We start from the raw sequence: 23442 nt of genomic DNA, 5'->3' as shown, positions 1-23442 counted from the left end.
TCAGAACCCCTCTTTGATGAGTGGCAATTCCTTTGTAAACTGTAAAGGGCCCCATAAACATTTGGCGCAGGCAGAGCAAACCAGTTATTGAAGTTACGAGCCCCCAACACAAGTCTAAAATGTGGCTTGATTGCAGTGAGAATGTTCTGATTCATTTAATAGTTTGTGTAAGAAATGCCCTGTGATGTTATTTCCTTTAAATCTAATTCGATCAGATGCCAGGCCTCCATGGTGCTGAGATGAAGGGAACATAAAAGTGAGCCGTTATTGGGCTCCCATCATATAACTGGGCTTCCAGTACTGCCCAAGTCTTGGGTCTACACAAGGCAGATCATTCCGGAAGGCCCTTCTGGACCGCCCCCCCAGGTGTCACTGAGATGCTCTTGGTCCGAGAGTCCCGGACCCTTGAGCCTGGAAGCTCTGGAAGTTCTGTGTGGCTTACAGCACTGGAATATTCATGGTGACCTACAGCCCCTGGCCTAGCCTGGCCTGACAGTCGCGAGCGCCACTTTCCTTGGCATCTTCTCAGGGAGGGTGAGGGAGCCGACCGAGAAACCTTCCTTCCATGGCAAAGCTCACCGATGGGCAGTCCTTCTGAGGCAAGACTGCAGCTCCTGCCAATCCCCCATGCTTTTAGCCCTCAAAGCCCTTCTTCTTTCCCCACCCTTTCTGAGATATGATGTGTATTCTCTTTAATCAGCTTCAAATCTTTGAAATTTAGAGGACTCAATTTAACATGTTTAATTTGATTAAATTCATTCAAACTCTGAACATGAAGCCTGCTAGGGTGAATTTTGGGGATGATTGGGGTTCTTCCACTTTATTTGCATTGCATAAGAACATGGCAGCCACCAGATTTTGGAAGAGTCTCTGATCTGTGGTCCATGGTGGTCACCATGGACATCTTGACCCAGGCCCCCTGGTTTCTTCCAAGGAGGCAGCTCAGCTCTATGGATCTGTGGCTCTTGTACTGGGTTTGGGGCCAGGAACCCAGACCCAGCTACCTTCAGACTACCATTGTCCATGCCATCATGCCATCACTTTTCTGGGTTCTGAGGGTAGAGCCAGCCAGCTACAGGGCCGTGTGACTCACAGGATCCCACGTCTATCCTCCTTCTGAGATCTGGAGATCCTTCCTCTTTCTCTCATTCCCTTCGACAGATGTCATCTCTTTTCCTTTCCCCTGGTATAATTTGAGGCAATCTGCTTGGGATGGAGCTAAAAAATAAACAGTAAAAATAAACAGTAATTAATATTTAGGGCAATTCTCCTGCTAGGAAATTCTATAGAGTGCTAGAGAGCTCAGAGGTTTGTTTTCATGCTGGAAATGTGAGGGTCAAGGTTGAAAATGGATCTCAGCAAATGCACATGAGGTGGTCCATTCATTTCATCACTTAACAAACAGGTATTGGGTAAAAACGGGAAGGAGCACAATGCCATGGGAGGCAGGTAAGGGAACATCAGGTTGTCATGTGAGCCATGGTCTGCACAGTGGTAAAACCTGGACTCTGAACCGGTTGTCCTGGGTTAGAACCCTGGCTCAGCCGCCTTCCAGGTGTGTGTCCCACCACTTCCGGGTCAGGGTCGCAGAGCCCACTGGTGTAGGTGCCCGGCTCGTCGCAGTTCTCACATACATGAGTGCTCGTCTGCTCCTGAGGGATCGAGACTTTGATTTTGTGACATATTTTCTCCCTCCTAGAAATGTATGAACAGACACTCTTTATATTCATGGTTTCATTATCATTATCTCATTAAACTTCTAAAACTTGTTCACTTTATGTTTCTAAATGCTCTTTCTCTAAAGCTGTTTGCAGAGGCCATCGAAGCTCATGGGTTTCTTCTTAGAGAAGAGAAGGAAGATCCAGGTGCATCTCTCCCCAGTTGTTGTTTCAGAAGTGACTTATGAGCAGGCCAGGCACGAGACGTGAAGCCCCCTCCTTTTCAGACATCACCATCTGATGAGGGGGTAGGGCGCACAGACACGGTGCAGTCCCCTCAGGTCAGCGCCCAGCGGCCAGATCCGACGTAGGACCCGGGAGCTTCCTTGAACATATGCTGTTCCCTGTCTGCACAGCATCCCCTGCTGCCCCAGCCCCAGCCCGGCTCCAGTCTGTACCATCCAGGCTAGAGTCCAGGTCAGGAAGACCCAGATTCTAGACAATGGCTGCTTCTCCCCGTGTGTGTGTGTGTGTGTGTGTTTGTGTGTGTGTGTAGATCTTGCTTTTCTTGGCACCATGTGCTATGTGGACTATTTGCTTTATTGTAAAATACATGTCTGTTCTTCCTTGGTAATTCCATAACATGTTTGGAGGCAACGGGAGATGCCCTAAGACATCGTTCATTTGGGTGGAAAATAATCATCATTATGGCGATGATAGTAGCAATGAATTGAGCGCTGACTATGTGCCGGCTCAGGTCCAGACACTTTACAAACTCCTTTCCTAATCTCTGCTTCAGTCCTACAAGGAACAAATCTTACTGGCTTTTTTTTGTAGGTGAAGGGGTTGAGGCTCACGGAGATAAAGTAGTTTGTCCAAAGCCTTGTGGTTCTTCATTAGAGCCTCCTCAGTGAAATGTCTTCTGGCTTTGTCCTACTCTAACTGCTGCATTATTTTCCAGTTTTCGCTCCCTGTTCTATAAGAACTGGAATCAGAGAACATCTCTAACTGAAACACATACACAGTTATTGTCTAAAGTGAGATGCTTGAAAAAGTTGGGAGGAACTAGCGAAAGGACCCCTAACTTTGCATTGAACTCATTCTCACGTCTGTGGTCTTGGAAAGGCAGTTCCCAGGGCAGAGCTGCGTGAGGGCAGAGGGCAAGGTGCAGGTGAGCCTGCACCGTCTCCCTTCCTGCGGCACCCTGTCTCCTCCAGCTTGCCCTTATAAATTAGTCTTTTTAAAGTGTTACGTGTTCCCCACTCCCCGGATTTTGTCTTATCCCTCTCTGTACCCTCAACATACAATACAACACCTGCTGGCATATTACAGATATTAAAAGATCTTTGCTGACATTAAGGAAAAAACATGAGCTGAATATCACAAAATCTGTACTTTCTAATCAAAATGCTCCAGTATTTAGTGTGTCTTTAGAACATATCTGTTATCACTTAGTCTTGCTCCTTTAGCTAAATCGATTAAAATCCGTTCTGTTCTCCTACTGATTCAGAGTTTGGGTAATTTTCTGCTTCATCTATTTCATAGAATCCTTTTCGAGCAACTCCTGACAAAGCATCCACTGTGAAAAATGTCTTAAAATATACTTGGGTTACAAGGAGGAATTCCAGTTGCTGCTGCAATGTTATCTCAGTTCTTTGCCAGTGGGGTGCTCTCCGCAAATGCATTTTTTGGCATCCTTGGAGGGTAGTCGAGGCTGGGTCTTCAACCTGGGCTTGTCCGTGCTGTGCTGGTGGCCCACCGCCAAGCCAGCAGTGGTTAGATTCACTGAGGACTCTCATGGTCCAGAGCCATCCGCTTTCCCAGACTCTGCCTCACTCGTCCTCCACCGTGCGTCCTTTGCCCTCCCCTCCCTGGACCACAGCATCTGACTCTGATTTTCTTTTTCTTCCTCACATAGTCAAAGTCTGATCATTCCTCAAGGTCCTAAGGTCTGATTCATAAGCCGTACATTTAGAGAATTTTCTCTGATTTCTCAGCTAAAATTTCTCTATCCTTGGAACATCCCCCGAATCAGTTTCCACTTCCATTACTGTGCTTTTAGGTGGAATTATGTGTGCACCTTTCTTAATTAGAATATAAACTGTGTACGAAGGAGGGCACCGTGTCTAATTCTGACTCTTCTCCTCTCACTGTACCACCTCCTCTTACACGTACAAGATGCTTAATGAACGATTTTGTAAGAATTAAGAACGTGTGTACTTTGGCTCCCTGCGGGGGTGGGGGGTACAGTGGAAAGAAGGTGCACCCAGATCCCCAGGAACTGGGCTCCAGTTTGACCATTCATAAGGAATCTTGGGCACACCTACTTCAAAACTTCTTTTCTTCTTTTTGGTCAGTGAGAGTAAAAAAATGCCTGGGGGGAAACTAACTCAGCCTTTTAGCTGCTGCGTCGCTGCGTGCAGGACTCAGGCTCGGGGAAGCTCCCTGCGGTCTCCCTTCTGCTCTTCTGTTTCCTTCCTGGTAACAACAACGCATCCTTGACTTTGACCGCTTTTTAAATTGTCCTTTTCTTCTGATCAGAGACAGTGTCTCTCCTGTGTTTCTTGAATCACTGGTACCTAGTAAGATATACACACACACATCCTACTTTATATTTATGTGTATATATATTTGTAAAAAGGTTGGTCTAGTGGATGGATGCACAGAAACTCTGATATCCTGTTAATTTCTGCCAGTGACGTTTGCTGCTGGGAAATGCTGGAAACTCCTTTTAAATCTTATTTTCCTCCCCCTGCAAAACAGAGCTCACAAAGTCTCCTCACTCCTTTAGACATCATATCCCTAATCAATATTTCCCAAAAGTGATTCCATAGAAGGAATCATGGGCACCAGTTAAAAAAAAAAAAAAAAAAAACGAGGAAGAAGAAGAAGAAAAAAGAAAAGATGCAAAGTCAATTAAGTCATCTGACCAATAAACTTATTATTTCGGACTTACATCTATTGATATTGAAGTTTAGAAGGCGCTCTTCGATATTTTGATCATCTCCCGGTATGTAGAAGTTCTTCTCATTTGAATACTTTCCTGAAAGACTCCCTAAAATACAGAAATTTTCGATATGAAAATTCCAGGTATGGGGGATAACCTTGGCATCCTTCCTCCCTGATGGCCGGAAACTCCTTGTGTGATGACGAATGGAAACAAAGTCAGTGACTGGGTGTTGCCGTCCCTCAGATTCCGCTTCATGGGCCACTCCTTTCCAGTGCCGCTTTGGTACGGCACAGGTGAAGGGCCCCAAGAGGTTCTGAAGGCTTGTAACGGAACTAGTGACTCTTTCAAAGATATTCCTTAAGATATATTCAAATCCTGCAAGAAATAATAAATGAGGGAATAATCAGGGACATTTATTTCTCAGGGTGTAACTGTAATGCTGCCTCTCCACACTCAAAATTTATGACGAGTGAGAATTTTTGGTGAGTGGAATGCATTATGCTAGGGAAAAAAATTAATGGCCATCTGTAAAAGTGGGGATGGCTGGCAAATCTGTTACGCGTGTTGTAATAAAAATGGTTTATTGGGCTATTGTGGTCAGACAGAGGAGCCAAATGCTGCAGACTCCTCTGGGGAACATGCTTGGACTTAATTCTCTTTTCCCTGACACTGGTACCACCACTCTCTGAAGCACTGCTCTTCTGGCCCATTCTGAAGGATTTTTATAAAATGGGCTCTTTCTGGATTGCTGGGCTTGGACCAACAGGATCTGCTTTGGAGCCCCAGGATTCTAGCTGAAAACGAAAATTTGGCTCAGATAAACTCTAAGGTCCCGTGCAAACAGTGCTTCTAGGATACGAAATCCCTTCTCGTGAATAAAGTCTAAAAAAAAATCTAGTCAGCCTGCACTCAGCGCCACTTCAGTATTGTGTAAGAACGATGTGTGCACCAGCTTTCAAAAACGTTACGTTCCGGAAAGTAAGGAAGTGCTCAGGGAACAAGGACCTGTGTGAAAAGGCATAGGAGTCAGCCTGAGGGAGAGGCCACTGGCCAAACAGGAGACAACGAGCATCAAAGACCCGGGAGCAATGGCAGAACAGCTGGCAGCACCCCTGGATAACATGAGCCCGCGCGGACGTGACTCAGTCAGCCGGGAAGGCGAAGCGCAAACCCTTCCAGTCTCCACGATGCTGGCTGTGCTCGCTTGGCTAAGGTGGTGTCTGCCAGGTTTCTTCCTGCCAAGGTACTATTTTTTTTTCCCCTGTGTTAAACATTGCTACCTTGGGTTGAGGTGCTTCTCATCAAAACCTCTCTGTTAGCACCTTCAGCGATGCCTTCCTGAGGAAGTTGTTACTGCGACGGTTGCCACAGAGCGACTCTAATCTTACCGTGTTTCTGCATTCCTAATTCGGCATCCTGTTGTAAGTCAGAGCCCCACCCGCCCCCTCCATTTGTTATTTATTTGTTTGTTTATATCAGTGTGGGCTCACAGGCTCCGGGCGGCGGTTATACGGAGATGCTTTACACTGTTCTTGCTGGTTTTCTGTATGTCTGGAATTATTTTAAAATCTAATGTTTACGAAAATAGTACACACGTCCACCAGCAAATTGGAGATGAGTCTTTGGCCTCAGCTGCTTTCTTGACTCAAACTGCCCCGGGCTGCCTTTGCTTTTGCAGTTGTCACTACCGTCTCCTCAGGACTCGGCAACCTGAGAGCCCAGGCTGGCCACCGGCACGGTAACAGAGCAGCACTTCTCGGCGATAGCCACATCTCCCCCAGAAGCCCGTCCTTTCAGAGTCGCCAGGGGAGCGCGAAGGAGTCTCGCGTGGTTGTCTCGCGTCCCGTCCTGCCCTCCACGTGGAGCAGTGGGGCTCTCTGCACCCCAGTGCACCCCTGGTGCGAAATGCACCCGAGTCGAGTTCCTTGCTTGTTTTCATGGGCTTGCTCTTGGTTCCAGCAGGCACCATCTGTCTCCTTAAGACGGACGCCCTTCATGCCCTTGTTCCTCTCCTGTTACCTGACCACAAGACAAGCCCTCTCGTACCCTCCGTGTCTTGCTGAGATTTTACTACCCAGCTCTTCTCCTTCCATGCCCTCTTCTCCTGAAGCTCGCGCACAGGTTGCGGCAACGAGACGGAAATTAGAGGGCGCCCCGAGTGGTCCTCACCTCTCACCCAGCCCTGGGCCGGGGACCTGGCGTCGGCTATGTTCACTTAAACTCTCACTTGCCATAGCTTTTCTCATTGTTTTCTGCTTATAAATTCTTGGGAAACTCTCCTCAAATTCTCTACACTAGACTAGCTCGTGCGGCTCTGCATTCCGTTCTTCTGGGAGGGCAGCGGTTTATGCCTGTTGTCCCCCTTCACTCACAAAAATGTCTCTGTGCTGATGACGTATTTATTATCGGTCAGCCTGTCCACAGGGGCAAAGCTTGGATTCAACCATACACTGCTGCCTATTGTCGGTTTTTCCTCCAAACTTCAGACCAGCTGGGTAGGAAGATTATGATTTCAGACCATACTCAGGGTTGCTCCGTGTGTGTGTGTGTGTGTGTGTGTGTGTGTGTGTGTTTCTGGTGGGGTTGAGGGACCTCTATCCCCGTTTTGTTTTCATGGTTCTGCCTGAAGACAACCAACTAGGTAAGACACTGAGTGAAGGAGAAGGCGTGAAGAAAGGTGTCCATAGGTAGATTTCTCTATGGCCGGACTAGGGCTTGGGATTTTAGAGAAAACACGTGCGGGGGGATCGTGGAGAGAAGCGCGTATCCAGCCTACACCTCTGCGCAGCCCCGCCCCGGTCAGGCGCCCTGCAGCCCGCGATGCCATGTGGCCGTGATTTGGGGAAAGGGTGGGGGATGTTAAGGCCCATGTGGAGAATCTAATTTAACACAGATGGAGATGCGTGCGGGGCCTAGGAGCAAACGCAGCCTTGGGGGAGCACAGAGGAAGGGCCACTGCAGCAACCAGAGGGCTGCCAACTCGCGGCCCCGAGATGGGGAGCCTTCGAGTGCGTCTCCCAGACACGTGTGATGTGGGAGATGTTTCAGTGTGGCTGCGAGAACCGGAGGGCGCAGGGCCTTGAGAGTCAAGCCAGGGACAGGGCTCCTCAGGGGCCGTGCTGTGCATGGAATGGACAGCACCGTCTGTCACCTGAAGGTTGAAATGGGACTGTAGGAGGACAGACACGTCTTCCTAGATGTCTCAACGTGTCCGCTTTCCCATTTACCTCTGAGGAGCCCGTTCCTGCACACCGGGACTCCTGGTGGGTGGTGGGCACCTGGGGGGACTTAGCCCGGGAGGGGGGCGCTGCGCCGGGGATGGGCGGGGCTGCAGTGGGGCTGGGACTCGGGGATTTCTCTCAGTTCAGAATGACAGAAAGTCAAGTTCACGGTTACCCCAGGCACGGGGGAGCCTAATCCCTTCCAGCTGTGTAGCCCTGACCTGTTTCTGAGCCTTTTTCCCTCCTAACTCCTCGGGCACAGGGCCCTGGAGCAGGAATCAGCCCGGGCTTCTGATCTCAAGTCAGTGACTTATTCTGCAGCCTCAGAGGAGTCACTGACAGGAAGGGAAACTGACATTTCTGCGCACATACGGTGTGTTGGCCACAGCCGTTCACATCCATCGTGCACCCACATGCATGTATGAACTGCCACCGTGTGGCAGGCGTTGAGCTGGGTGCTGGCTATACAGGCGTCAGCGCATCAGAAGTGGGACGCTTAGGACTCACTCTGTCCCCTGGGGAGGTGGCATTTACCTCCATCAGCCAGTTGAGGACAGTGGCACACAGACAGGGTAAGTATCTTGCCCGAAGTCACACAGGAATACGGTAGGCCAGAGACTGACGGACTGATCTCTCTGATTTAAAGCCTCAATTTTCCCTCACTTACAAAAATATGATGGTTGACCTAGAATTGCTTCTATGAGCCTTCATATCTCTAAAATTCTACATTCCAGTTTTCTTCTTTTTTTAATTCTATGTAACAGCTTTTTATGATAGCAAGGCCAGTTGTTTATCCTTTCAACACCCAGATTCTCAGAAGCCATTGTACATCAGTTGTCCTGTTCGCTTTCCAACATACGATGTATCACTGGCAGGTCGAGACACAGTGGCAGGACGATTTCCATGTGATTAACCTTTTAAAGATACGTTGAGGACGGACCTCGTTCTGTAAGTCAGAAAAATGGAAAGCGTTGCTCCTCATCTTAAAGGCGGGTCTCTAGGGACTTGGTAAAGGAATGAGGGGGATGAGAACCGCGTTCTCTCCCAATATGTAGGTGATGGATGAGGCATTGTGTCTTGGGTGAGCCTTTGAAATGCTGCTGAGCACAACCAGGTAAAGCCCAGGTGACTGATGGGAGAGTTTCAAGCAAATCTTCTCGGATGTGATATGGGAACGTGTCATTGTGGGGAGTTGGCAGGGTGCAGTGATTCTGGGGTCTCTTTTGACTCACAAGCCATATCCATGAGGATCCAGATGGGACTTCTTTGGCCTGAATAGATTTGAAACACTTATCTTTAGAAGGAATGCGCATTTTTCTGCGCCCTGCAGCTTTTTTCTCCTCCTTATCGCCATATACCCAGCCACTCCGCCCCTGCGCTGACACTGGAGGGTCACCTGGAGGTGCCACCCCCCAGTGCGGCAGGAAGGGCCGGCGACAAGGCAGCAGGGTGGGGAGGACGCAGGCGGCCTTGGTCCCAGGCACACTTTGGTCCTCACTGGCTTGTGTTCTTGGTCCATTTAGCTAATATTCTGGACATTAACTGGTTCCCTTCTGACAAATCGAGCAAGACATTTGCAGGCTATCTCCGAGATTTAGAAGTAAGAAATGATGGGAAAGAACCCAACTTATGAGTCACTCATAGTTGCTGCTCCTTAAATGACGGCTGTCGCTTCCCTCTTCACCTGTTTGTTTCCACACTTAGTGATCACGTAGCACCTGCTTCTTGACCGCACCTGCTTCAGGGGCTACAATGAGATGAAAGTGTTACTTGATTTTCAGGGAGTGAGGCAGTTCATCTCCTCACTCTGGTAACCGAGAACAGAGGGGCTGGCTGCAGGATCCCCCTGACTCCTCCACTCCCTCGGTTCTGTGGCCTCCACGGGAAGCGCCGCTTTCCCCTGTAATGAAGAGACATCTGGTTCACACCCTGCTCCCTGTCTGGATGGCACGTGCCTAACTAGCTCATTGTCTTCTGAGGCTCTTTGTCTGAGAGGGGCGGGCGGATCTGTTAATTCAGTGGCTTGTGCGGAACTCTCGTCACACAGTCAATTACAGGAGTCTTTGAACGGCGTTGCTGAAAACGTGTTTGACTTAATCATTTCTGACAGCAGTGGGGATGGGGCTGCAAATCAGCATACTGCACACAGGAACGTCATTAGCGGACGGGTCTCAGGGCACCGATCTGCCCCTCTGTGTGTTCTCAGGGTGACTGTACTGATAAACGTCACCTCTTTATGACATACTCTGATCACCTCTACCAGCAGGTTAAAAATAATTGGCTATCTGATTTTTTGCCAGCCCAGGGAACTTCCTCTAATCCTTAACAACAGCAGGAACCACCACCACCAAACAGTGCAGAGGAAAGTAACGGGTAAGAGTGAGGCTCTGGGGTCGGATCACCGGGTTCAAACACCAGGGGTACCACCTACTGGCCCTGTGACTGGAGCCAATGAATTGACCCCTCTGTGCCTCAGTTTTCTCATCTGTAAAAGAGTGTCGGTGAAAGAACACTAGGAGCCATCTTACCAGTGGGGGAGAATACACGTGAAGCGCCTGGTCCAGCGCCTGGCACACTGTAAGCCCTTAATAAAGGTGAGGAACTGCATTCATTACCGAGGGCGGGCACACCGCCCACTGCTCTGTCCACGTCAGTGCCAACGTGAGGCTCACCAGTGCTAAGTGCTTTTTCATGCCAAGCTCCACGTGCTTTACACGTAGTAACTCATTTTGCCCTTCAGCACATTTGATAAATAAAAATATTTTTGTTTCAAAATGGAGGAATCTGAGTGCTAACAGAAACTGGATGTAAACCCCCGTTTATGTGATGGGGCAAGTCTATGCCTGAGATCAGGGCTCTGAGAATACCGTAGCTCTTAAACTGCTGGCTTGTCATCATATTCTGGACCAGTGACCTTATAACTCAGACATTTGGCTGTTCTTCTGGAAATTAGGGTGCTGGAGAAAGGGGGACAAAGGGGAAAACTTCCTTTTCACTCTTGTACAACACAGAGACTGTTGACAGAAATAATCAACAGACAATCTGTAATAGGAATAGAAAAGAGTTTTGGAGAGAAGCAAGATGGCGGAGTAGAAGGACACCCGTGGCTCACCCCTTCCCCCAAATATACCAAAACTCACATCTATGGACCCCCTCAGCCAACCAGGGCACCTGCCGAACTCCGACAGAACATCGCTCTCTTTGAAAGACAAAGACACCCAAAATCTGATAGGAGAAGAGGAAAAAAGAAAGAAAAAAAAGCAAAACAGAGCAGGACCGGTCCCGCAGGGAGGGAGCGGCAAAGGAGGACTGGCGCTCGTTCGCTGTGTCTCCCCCTTCAACAGAGAGGCCAGCGGGATGGAGGGGGAGCCTCCGGGGCTCAGATCTGCCCCGAGCACCCCTTGACCGACAGAACTGAGTTAAATGGGCACAGAGGGTCCCCAAGTCACCCAGCCCGAGACGCGGGCCAGCAGCTGGGAGCCAGGCCAGGCCACCCAAGCCGGGCAGAGGACGGGGGCAGATGCACTGAGGTGGCCCTGGGGGACTGCAGAGGGCTGCGTGCTGAGGCCAGGAGGGGATACAGAGCAGAGCAAACTTGGTCCCCCATAAATTGCAAAAAAAGCAAAGCAACACTGCCGGTGTGCCCTGGGGGGAGGGGCACCATAGCCTTTATCTTCTCAGACCTGCACCGCCATTACTGGCACTTCTCGCAAGAAGAGAGGCGGGCGCAGCCGTAGCCGCCATCTCCTCCTGCTGGGGGGGGGGGCTGGGGCCTGAAGCCACACCTGGGGGCTCCACGGCCTCCTGGGCAGGACTGAGACTTGTTTACAGCCCGAGACAGATAGGATCCTTCTGCCCTGATACCTCAGAGAACTTGTGCCACCAAGACAAACAAGGAGCTGAGATTTGGCATGGAGCAGAGGTGGGGCTGTGCCGCGGTCTTCCCCGAGCCCGCCTTCGGAGTGCCGACCAGAGGCGAAGTGGGCAGCTGCACAGAACAGCAGAGCTACCAGTGCTGGGAAAGGACTGGTGGTCACCCACCGTCCTGGCAGGAATGCAGCACCTGACCACGGTGCTGGGAGGGGGTGAGATCCGCCCACCTGCCTTGCCTGAGCACAACATTTGAAGGGGAGTGACCCGCCTGCCCACAGGATAAGAGCTCAGCACCTGACCCAGTGTTGGGAGGGGGCGTGATCTGCTAGCCAACAGCCACTGGGAGCAGCACAGATGAGGGCGCCAACAGAGGGCCTCTGGAAACAGCAAGCTGAGTTTGCAAAACAGGGTGAAGACACAAAGACCTCTTGATAAAGTCATTAAGAGCACACCATCTTCAGGACAACTAGATAACTGATACTCCTTAAGCCACTGTGCCAGAGAGATATGAGCAATATGAAGAAGGAGAGAAACCACTCCCAATTAAAAGATCAAGAGAAATCCCCTGAAAACACGATCAAGGAAATAGACATTGATGGCCTACTAGATCAAGATTTCAAAAAAGGAGTGATCAAAGTACTGAAGGAACTGAAAGAAATAGTGTTTAGAGATATAAAATATGTCAAAAATGAAACAGAAGCTATAAAGAAGGACCAAGTAGAATTAGCAAACTCATTTGCTGAGATGAGAGCTGACCTAAAGGCTGTACAAAGCAGGCTAGATAATGCAGAGGAACGAGTAAGTGACCTAGAAGACAGAACAACAGGAAGCACCCAATCAGAACAGATGAGAGAAAAACAAATAAAAAACAGTGAAGACAATATAAGGGACCTATGGGATAATATAAAGCCTGCCAATCTACGCATAATAGGGGTTCCAGAAGGGGAAGAAAGAACAAAGGGGATTGAAAAGGTATTTGAAGAAATCATCACTGAAAACTTCCCAAACCTAAAGAAGGAATCAGATATCCAAGTACAGGAGGCTCAGAGGGCCCCAAACAGGAAGAACCCAAATAGACCCATGCCAAGGCATATCATAATCAAAATGGCCAGAGTCAAGGATAAAGAAATGATCCTCAAGGTAGCAAGAGAAAAACAAAGAGTGAGTTACAAGGGAACCCCCATAAGGCTCTCAGCTGATTTCTACACACAAACACTACAGGCCAGAAGGGAGTGGCAAGATACATTCAAAGTCTGAATGAAAAAAAGATGCAGCCTAGGATATTCTATCCAGCAAGGCTATCCTTTAGAATAGAAGGAGAGATAAAGAAATTCACAGACAAGCAAAAACTAAAAGAATTTAGCAACACTAAACCCATGCTAAAAGAAATACTGACAGGTTTACTCTAAATAGAAAAGCAGCAGGATGCTACAGAAATGATAAACTCACAACTGGAAAGGAGATAACTGCCATGAATTACAAAAAGAATAAACACAAAATTGTAAAAGAAGACATTTAAATCATTAAGAGTGGGAGAGGGAAGCAAGGAAAGCCACTGTGGAAAACAGTATGGAGATTCCTCAAAAGACTAGGAATAGACTTACCATGTGACCCAGGAATCCCGCTCCTGGGCATATATCCAGAAGGACCCCTACTTCAAAATGACACCTGCACCCCAATGTTCATAGCAGCACTATTTACAATAGCCAAGATATGGAAGCAGCCTAGATGTCCATCAGCAGATGACTGAGTAAAGAAGATGTGGTATAATTTATACAGTGGAATATTATTCAGCCACAAAAACCGACAACATAACGCCATTTGCAGCAACATGGATGTTCCTGGAGAATGTCATTCCAAGTGAAGTAAGCCAGAAAGAGAAGGAAAAATACCATGTGAGATGGCTCACATGAGGAATCTTATAAAAACAAAAACAAAACATAAATACAAAACAGAAACAGACTCATAGACATAGAATACAAACTTGTGGTTGCCAAGGGGGCGGGGAGTGAGAAGGGACAGACTGGGATTTTAAAATGCAGAATAGATAAACAAGATTATACTGTATAGCACAGGGAAATATAAACAAGATCTTGTGGTAGTTCATAGCGAAAAAAATGTAACAATGAATATATATAGATTCATGTATAACTGAAAAATTGTGCTCTACACTAGAATTTGATAAAACATTGTAAAATGACTATCACGCAATAAAAAAATGTAAAAAAAAAAAAGTTTTATTTGCACCACACCGAGAACTATAGCCTGGGAGACACAGATTTAAGATGCGCTTGGACTATACTCCACCAGACTGCAGGATGGGGAGGGTTGTAAAGGCAAAACTCACAAAATTATATACGTTGTTTGTCAAGAATTGTAACCAGAGCTGGCAAGAAGTAAGGGTGCTTGTTAAGCAAGGATTGGTTGGGGTCTGAAATGGCTGCACAGTCACAAGGGAATACCTTGAGAACATGAGGTTGCAGCAGGCAGATGCCAGCAGATGTTGTTTTGAGAATGGCTGGCGGTGTCTTTGAGTCTGACACAGCGCAAAAATGTTCGTGGGGCTCCCAGGGATGCGGGGTTGTGTCTAAAACCACACCCACCACGACCACCCAGCTCCATTTTGAAAGCCTGAACCACAGTGACTCCATTTTGATTTTTAAATGCATTCTGTCCTTTAATGATTAAAGCAGGTGCACAGTGTTGTGACTGATGGACTGTAAGACAGGCTGTTCTGCTTAGCATCAAGTTCAAGTTAAATCATTTGTAAGCCAGGACGACTTCCCATACTTCAACAAGTGAAATTTCTTTCGTCAAGGCGAAGGCAGAATCTTGTATTTCCGTACAGTTTTCTGACACACACGTGAGAGGTCAGCTGCATGTAAACTGCTGGATGAACATGTGTGGTCCCGGACACGGCGACGTGACAGGTGGGGCCTCTTCTTCTCCAGAGACGTGACTGTTTCTCCTTCTCTTCCCTCTCCTCCTTATCCTTGCTCTTCTTCTTTTAAATCAGTGTCAGTGTTTATCCACCCCTCTCTCAGCTTTGCTCTGGCCATTCACCCTTTCTGGTGAAACACTCGATGATATCGTGCCATGTTGTAGAACCTCGCGACTCAAAGTGTACTCTGTAGTCTGGCCACGTGGACGTCCCCCGGCTGCTTATTAGACATGTGGAACCTCAGGCTGCACCCCAGTCCTACTGAGTCAGAGTCTGCATCTTAACAAGATCCACAGGGAACTATTTGCCTGTTAAAGTCAGAGAGCCTCTGGGCTAGAAGGAGCGTGGGCTTGGGCTCCTAAAAAAACTAGATCTGAATCCTGGCACCCCCATCTATTATCTCTACTGCCTTGGAAAAATGCATAACCCTCCTGAAGCTGTTTTCTGAGCCATAAAATAAGCTTAATAATATCTTGCAAGATTGTTGTAGGAATTGGTGATAGTAAAAGTAACTACATTTATTGCTCTGTACCTGCTACTGTATGAAGTGTTTGACAACCGTATTCTTTCTTAATTCATCTTTCAAAGAAACGATTAAATAGGAGCTCGCTATATCTCTGGGTGCAAATGAGGAGACTCAGTTTAAGAAGGAGAAGTGCCATGCTCAGGGGTGCAAGTCACTAGGTGGTAAAATCAGCACTTATCAGAGCTTTGCGTTCCCAAAGGAGGGAGGGAGTAATTATCATTACTCCAAAGAGAATGGAAAGACACCTGCATGTTTACTTTTCTGTTTCTTTAATCCCTGCATGTCCTGCCATTATTCAAATAACTTCACACGCTTTATTTCATTCAACTGGTGTTATGCAATGTTTATAACATCATGGCTTCAATGCCTGTAAAGCAATATCCTTTCTAATGAGCAAAGCATGCTTCTCCAAAGCAATATGGCTGCCAGGGGTCAATATAGGTTGAACACCTAACAGAAGTCTTCAAGGGTATGCTTCTCCCCCTGGTGTAATTCACTCCCTCCTCTCCAGGGCAGCTGGGGTGCAGCTTCCTCTGCTCCTCTGAGGTCTGACTCTTTTGGCTAAAGCCAGGGTCTCTCCTTTTTCACTCCCAGGTGACTTTCAGACAGAGCCCTGAATGCAGCCTTCTCCTCAGCTGTGCCCCATGTCAGCCTGTCTGGTCCACGGGGCCCCTTTTGAGATGTGTGTAATTGAGGAAGGATCATGACCACCCTCTCGACAGCCTGTCCAAGAGGGAGCCTTCCCGGAGGATGGACATGAAGTGGTTTTTCTTGCAATTCCCTTGAAAGAAGCTTTGTCGATGTGTTACTAGGGTGAGGGCACTCTAAGGAATATTACACTTACACAGGTTATAACTCCTCGCCAGGAGGGGTAAACAGCACCATTTCTTTAATCTTTAATATCTAGTTTCTAATAATCTCTTTTTCAGAAATAAAGATGATCCTGATATTTCCTGTTAAGGGTGTGCTGAGTGGGTTATGAGTGTGAGAAATTTTGGGGTCCGTTAGAGCCATGGACAAGCAAGAGGAGGAGGCTCTCACCAGAGGAGCCGGATCAGTGCCGCGTGATCAGAAGCAGGCACCACCAGATTTTGGTAAAGAAACATAATGAAGTGATGTGAGGACTCACCCTTCAATCTTGCTTTCCAAAGGGAGTTCGTTGCCCCAAGTCCTTCTGCCTGTCTCCGTAAAGTTTCTGAAGAATGGCTGTGGGTAGTTGGTGAGGAAGAGCGTGACCTCCAGGCTTTGCAGAGTGTACTTCTGAGGGATGCAAGAGGAATAGGAGGGAGGGACTGAGGTTTGGGAGGTGGATTTTGACACTGAATGTAAGCTTGCTCTGCTCTGGGCTCTCTGAGTGAGTCCTGAGAGGTGGCTGCTGTGGGGTGCTGTGTGTCTGGTCCTCGGGTTTCCAGGTACGCTGAGCACCTGCTTAATTCATGTGTGTTTGTCTGTGCTCCCTCAAAATGATTCTGCATCTTTGGTGTAATTGAATTCCAAATCTCTGAGGCAGGAAATTAGCCCACTTGGAAAGAGGAAAAAATATGTACGATATTCATGCATTTGAAATTTCAACAAAGACCCCTTTGGCTGAATTTAAGAGATCTCGCTAAGACGTCAGATTGAGCGTTCGGTGGGCTTCCATAATGCCCTGGCACTGATTCACTGCTTCTGACCGCAAGGGACATGAGAGCAAAGCTCATCTTCTCGAGCAGCCTGGGGAAGAGCCATGCTGACCATGCAGGTGGAGCAATGGCTCCTTCCCTCCGGGGCCTCTCCTGCAGCCCTGTGGGGGGTCCTTCTGCTCCCTTGCAGTGATGGGAAGCCTGACTCACAAGGTTAAATGCCTTTCACATGGCATTGCAGTATAGTCAGCTTACAATGCTGTGCCAATCTCTGGTGTCCAGCATAATGTTCAGTCATACATATACACACACATATACTCTTTTACATTTTTTTCATTATAGGTCACCTCAGTTATTGAATATAGTTTCCTGTGCTATACAGAAGAAACTTGTACTTTTAATCTGTTTTATATATAGTAGCTAATATTTGCAAATCTCAAACTCCCAATTTATCCCTTCCCACCCCCTTACTCCCCAGTAACCATAAGATTGTTTATTATGTCTGTATCTGTTTCTGTTTTGTAGATGAGTTCATTAGTGTCTTCTTTTTTCTTTTAGATTCCACATGTGAGTGATATCATATGGCATTTTTCTTTCTCTTTCTGGTTTACTTCATTTGGAGTGATGATCTCCAAGTCCCTCCATGTTGCTGCATATGGCATTATTTCATTCTTTTTTATGGCTGAGTAGTATTCCATTGTATAAATACACCACAACTTCTTTATTCTGTCATCGGTTGATGAACACTTAGGTTGTTTCCATGTCTTGGCTATTGTAAATAGTGCTGCTATGAACATTGGGGTGCGTGTATCTTTTCAAATTAGAGTTCCCTCTGGATGTATATGTGGGCTTTTTGAAATCACACCTGAGATGTTTGATCTCTCTAGCGGTTTCAGCTTGTACCTTTGTCCAAAGGGTCTCTTGTTATGATGTTGACAATAAAAACATGGGTTCTTAATCATACTTTCCCAAGTTAGGAGGGAAATTCATTCCTGGTATTTTTAATTTGGTGGGACAGCATGGCTCAGATTAACCTAGGGGTTTGGAGAGTTACTACGCTCTCTGCTGGGAGATGTTCTCACTCAGCTGCACCTCTGAGCACTGAGATGTGTGTCATCTGCAAAGAGCCCTGTGACCATTTGCACAGTTGACTGACTCAGTTTTTTTGGGGGGGCATGAAACTTTTATAAACATTATTCTAAACATTTTTAAAGTGGCCACTCATATATCTTACTGCCTAAACTGTTATGGGAACTTAGGTGACTTTCATAGGTTGCCAAGAAAATTGGTCCTCTGGCAACATGGTACCTGTGGCCAAATCATCTAAGAAAACATAGAGATGGTTATACACAGCTGTCTCTTTTGATGTCAGAGTCTTCCTCAGGTGTCTAAGAAAGGGCTCAGAACAAATATGAAGTTCAGAGCTCTAACCTTTGTATGAGAAAAGAGTGTTTTCTTCTCTTTTTTAACAAGAATTTTTCATTTTTTTAAGAACGATATGAAACGACAAAAAAATCTGCAAACTGCAAGTAAACGTACTAACAGTGATAGGAGGAGAGATGCAACCGCGACGCCTGTGTGAAAAGGTAGTCCCGCCGCCCAGCGAGGGAACGACGGAATCTCCTTGCCAGCACTGCCCAGCCCAGCGCGGTCTGCATTTCCAGACGCGGACCTTGATGTCCCCTGCCGGCTTTGCTCCCCACTGTTTCCCCTGTGATAATTCCTCTACCGCAGAGGCTGGCCCGTCTTTTCTGTAACAGGCCAGACGGTGGCTGTCCCAGGCTCTGATACAGCTCTGCGCACCGCTGGAGCACGAACGGAGCCTTCGAATGGAGGTAAGGGGCAGGCCTGGCTGTGTTTTCAAAACCTTCATTTACTGTCATGTCACATCAGGTAGCCTTCCTTTTTTGTTTTTTTTTTTTTCCAACCACTTAAAAATGTAAAAAGCTTTCACATCTCGGGAGCGACGCACAGGCATGGGTCAGATTTGGGTCGCAGGCTGTTCTTTGCCGACCCTGCTGTACCCCGTCTCCTTGAGTGACAGTGTGCTCTGTACCTTTCTTATTTATGCAATTTCTTGATATTAGGCACATCTATCTCCATTTTTTTTTACTCTTTTAAGTTAAAAAAAATTTTAACTTAAATGTAGTCGCTTTGCAAAGTTAGTTTCAGGTGATATTGAGACAGGAAGGGGGCAGGGCACAGCCATTCAAGGACTGATACAGCAATTAACATCAACATGGTGGAAGATTCAGCCCCCAGCAGGCCCTGGGGCTCAGGATGGTGGGAGATCTGAGCTTCACTGTGCGCCCCTTGTGATATAGCAGCGTGGTGAATGACACGCCCACAGGCGCCATGGCAGTCCCCAGGCTAGCCACAACAGGGCAGAGTGGGAAACGGCCAACTTCCTGGGAATCCCGGCCCCTTCCCCAGGCTAGTTGAATTGGCCCTTCCACTTATTAGCATATGAAGCATCAGCCCAAAAAACTGGCAACACGGTGCCTCGAAGCCACCCTGCCCTCTCTCTCTCTCTCCCTCTTCGGGGAAGGCCCACAGTCTGTCTATGGAGTGTGTACCTACTTTTATTCTAATCTGAGCACCCACCCCCCGCACCTCATGGCCTTTCTCTTGCCATTCAATGTATCTCTCGGAATAAATCTACCTTTACTCAACTGTGGCTCCCTCTTGAATTCTTTCCTGCACGAGGCCAAGGACCCACACCTGGTGCGGCACGTCCCACGGGCTCAACCGTGGCCTGGGACACGGCCCCCTTTCACACCCCACATCCGTTTTTCCTGCATCAACATCATCTGAACCAATTACATCAAAAATGAGCCTCTTTTCAAATAAGGTCACATTCTGCAGCACAGGGGACCTTAAACATGTGAAGAGTGTTTCAACATAGGAAATGATCAGGGGACAAAATTCACCCCATAGCAAACCCTCTGCAGGAGGCTTGGCTAAGCAGACTTTAAGGATGGCGATGATGAAACCTTAAAAAGATGAATAATTTGCCAAGGTCCTCTAGCTTGTAAATCTGACCCTAAGACTAAACTCTGTCCAGCAAGTCCTGTTGCTTCTGAAGAGAGAGAGACGACGCTGATTTTGGGAGTCAGCTTTGAGGGTCTGCTGTGCCCGGAGACTTGGAGGGTGAGTCGTGAGCCCGCCCTTCTCCCTTCAGCCTGTCTCTCCTCTGTGGATACACTTGCTTATCAGCTGCCTTTGTTACAATAAAGACAGAATTAAAATTTGCATCACCAATAGCTGATGCCAGGGGCTTTTAGTTTTGCATAAAATTAAATTCTAGTGAAACCTCTCCTGCATTTTCTTAGCAGGGAGGTAAGAGGCCCACTTAAATGCTGTTTGTGGGCTGCGTTTTTAAATGAATGCAGCTGGGTATTTTGATTAAATGCACATTGAAATCCACTTACAACTAGTGAACCAAGACAACGAAAGGGCCTCACTGTACCATTGAGACTGTTTTCTGAAATCGTTCAAGTTAAGCAATTCAACAGCGTATTGCCGTGCTCTGGTGTCTCCTAGAAACGGGGACGGAGCCTGCGAGCAGTGACACGTGCCAGCCCCCAGGAGACAGCGCTGTCCAGGCAGGAGGTCCAGACCAAGGGTGCCGCCTGGTCAGGGGGAAAACACCTGCTGGAGCAGATTTCAGCGCGCTGCTTGACGTGGATCCGGTGGGTGCTCAGCCGGTCGGGAACAGAATCGCCCAAATGGTTTCTTACAGCGCAAAGTGGTTCCATGGCTGAGTTAAAGCTTCCTGGTTAAATTGGCAACGTTTTGAATGTGTCCCATCCTCAAATGCCTGCTTCTACTGTGGGTTCTCAGGGCAGTCCATGTAGGCATCCCCTTTCCTTGGGATCTTGTCACTTGGATGCTGCAGCGGAAGACTCCTGGGCAGCACTGACACATTCCCACAGCCCTGAAGGCTGCCGTGCAGTGAGCTGACAGCGGGGCAAGAAGTACTCAACATTTACTCCACCGACACGCCCCTGTCGGTGCCACTGTGAGCTAAAGACAGTCACAGAGATCAAAGGACATGCCACAGTCTGGTTGGGGAGACAGACAGACAGAGAGGTGGGCGTAATCCAGTGTGATCACCACTCTGATGGCAGGGGTCCAGGTGTTGAGAGAGACGGGAGAGGAATATGGAACCCAACATAGGGGTGGGAAAGGCAGGGAGAGTGCCTGGGGGAGGGCAACCCGGGAACTGAGTTTTGAAGAAAAGTAAGAGTGAAGCAAGAGAAGGCTGCCCAGAGAGCATCGTAAGCAGAGAGAACAGAATGGGCCGTGACCAGATCTGGAGGAACGAGCAACAGCGGATGGAGAGCAACCCTGTGAGGCGGCAGACCACAGGGTTTACCGATCCTTTATCTCCCCGACAGAGGAAATAACACTCAGGAGCTTCGAGTCCAGTGGCTCGTGACTTACTCACCAGCAGCAATAAAATCGCCTCCTTTCCTGGGGGTGACCTGAGGCCATGGCCTCCAGACAAATGGAGATACGGGCCAAAATTATCTTTTGGTCTCATCGTCCCTTTTCGGATCCCTCCTTTGAAATCTGAAAATGCCCAATGCCAGGAAGATCTGAGACCGAGATGCTGCTCTTCAAGACTATGAAAACGTACATACCATTTTCGGATTTGCAGTCACCTGGAGAGTCTTCCAGCCAAATAACCCATCCAACACATTACTAACAAATGGTCAGGTTTTTGCCTTTGCCTGAATCCAATCCATTGTTTTTACTGTTCATTAAGTGCAAAGCAGTCATGGGCTGTCCATCCTACTGTTAAAATGTTTGGCGTAAAATGTGTGTTTTTCTTCTTTTTTTTAGCCTCTCCTGATGCAACATCAGACAAGTCCCCAGCCTCCCACATGGTAGCCCTTTTGTTTGTTTTGCCTGAATCTTCTCTCTGTCAGCCTGCCATGGCAGAAAGAGCTTAGATTATATAGTTAAGGAAACCGGATTAAAATCCTCCTTGTCTTGGTTAATATTCACCTTTGTCACAGGAATTCATCAATTGACTAAATATCTGGTCCTTCCTCACAGGATTATAGAGCATCCAGATTTATCCAAACCCTTTAAATTAATCACAATCCCTAATGCTCATTAACTTGAGCCTTCTTAAAACTTTTCCAGTATTTCCTTTTCCGAGATCTATCAGAATTTGAATGGGAGACGGTCTTCTCAAAAATCATGTATGTTACACAAGGGCCGTGACAGAGTTGGCTTTGCACACCACCATCTTCAGCGCCTCCAGTGATGATGGATAAATGAACAAAGTCAAGACTTCTGATACGCCGAGGTGTCTTCCTGAAATGCCTAGAATCTTGCTTGTTTAAAACTAATAACAGCTTTTATCTTTAAAGCAAGTAAGTGTACTAGACACTGTGCTAGGTGACTCACCTTCCTTATTTTACGTGATCTTTAGGATTTGTCCAGACCCTTAGCTTGGTTGTTGACGACGTCAGCTCTGGAGTCATGCTGTCTGGCTGGGTCTCTGCTCTGGCGTAAGTAGCTGTGTGTCCTTGGGTAAGTTACTCAAGCTCTCTGTCCTCAGCTTCCCCAGGTGTACATGGCGATGCCGATAGTAGCTTCTGCATGTGAGGGTCCCATTCTGTGATGAGGAGCATGATGTTTTCCTAAGCAGCCCCTCACATCTGGGGACCACTGTCGGCGCTCAGCCCAAATGCCCTGGGACCATCATTCCTTGCAGCTCGGTGCTCCTCTCCCCTGCATACCTTGCATTTGCTCTAAAAGCTGCAACTCTTTTGAGGTTCCCATCCTGCTCTGCCTTCTTGGAAAACCCAAGTACCTGGTTGCTCAGGGCCTCGCAGACACTCTTAGCCAGAGATCAACAGGTGCAGAAGCCTGCAGCCCACCTCGAGGCAAGATGCTTCCTCGTCCCCAAGGGACCCCTCCCCTGAGGCTGCACCCTCGCGTGGCTTCCTTCCCTTCCCCATCCTGCTTCCCCTCTGCCTTGCGAGTTTCTCCTGCGAGCACTTTTTCAAGAAGTCACCTGCCTACACGGCGTCTGCTGCTGGGCACCTGGAAGGAGTGTCCCTTCTCTTGAGAACAAACCATGTCCCCAGACAGCATGGTTGTGTCCCTTTAGGAGCAGGTAAAACTGGTCTCATCTCTTAAACGTGTCAGCAGTGATTTGAGGAGAGCTCCTGTCTTTCCCAAATCTTCTAAAGCTAAGAGCCTTTAGGTTTTCTTCTTGTAGTTTTGTAATATTTCTGCCCCACCCATTGGAGCCTCTGCTTTCTTAGACTCTCTGCTTGAGGATGGCAGTTGGTTTCCTCTCCGTGTTACCTGGAGACCAGAGTCACGTCTGATTTCTGCACCACCCGGAAGTTACAGCAGCCCTCTTTGACCAGCAGACTCAGCTCCGTAGACACTTGGAAATGTTGCTCAGTCATCAGAGGGGTCCTGAGGCTCACTTCCTCATCTGTGAAATGAGGAAATTCACACTATCCATGTTACTGACCTCAGTGTTCCTCTCTTTCACTTGAATTCTTACTTTCACTTCCATTGTCAGCTCTGGTTTCTCTTATTCTTAGATTTCCCTAAATTAAAGGCTGGAGTAGGCACCCCTCTTGGTTTTCCCACCACACCGCATGGAGATCTCTGTGA

The sequence above is a fragment of the Camelus bactrianus genome, chromosome 15 (assembly GCF_048773025.1).
Source record: "Camelus bactrianus isolate YW-2024 breed Bactrian camel chromosome 15, ASM4877302v1, whole genome shotgun sequence".
Taxonomy (NCBI): Eukaryota; Metazoa; Chordata; class Mammalia; order Artiodactyla; family Camelidae; genus Camelus; species Camelus bactrianus.
The sequence above is the reverse complement of the archived record's forward strand: the minus strand, read 5'-3'. Positions refer to the sequence as shown.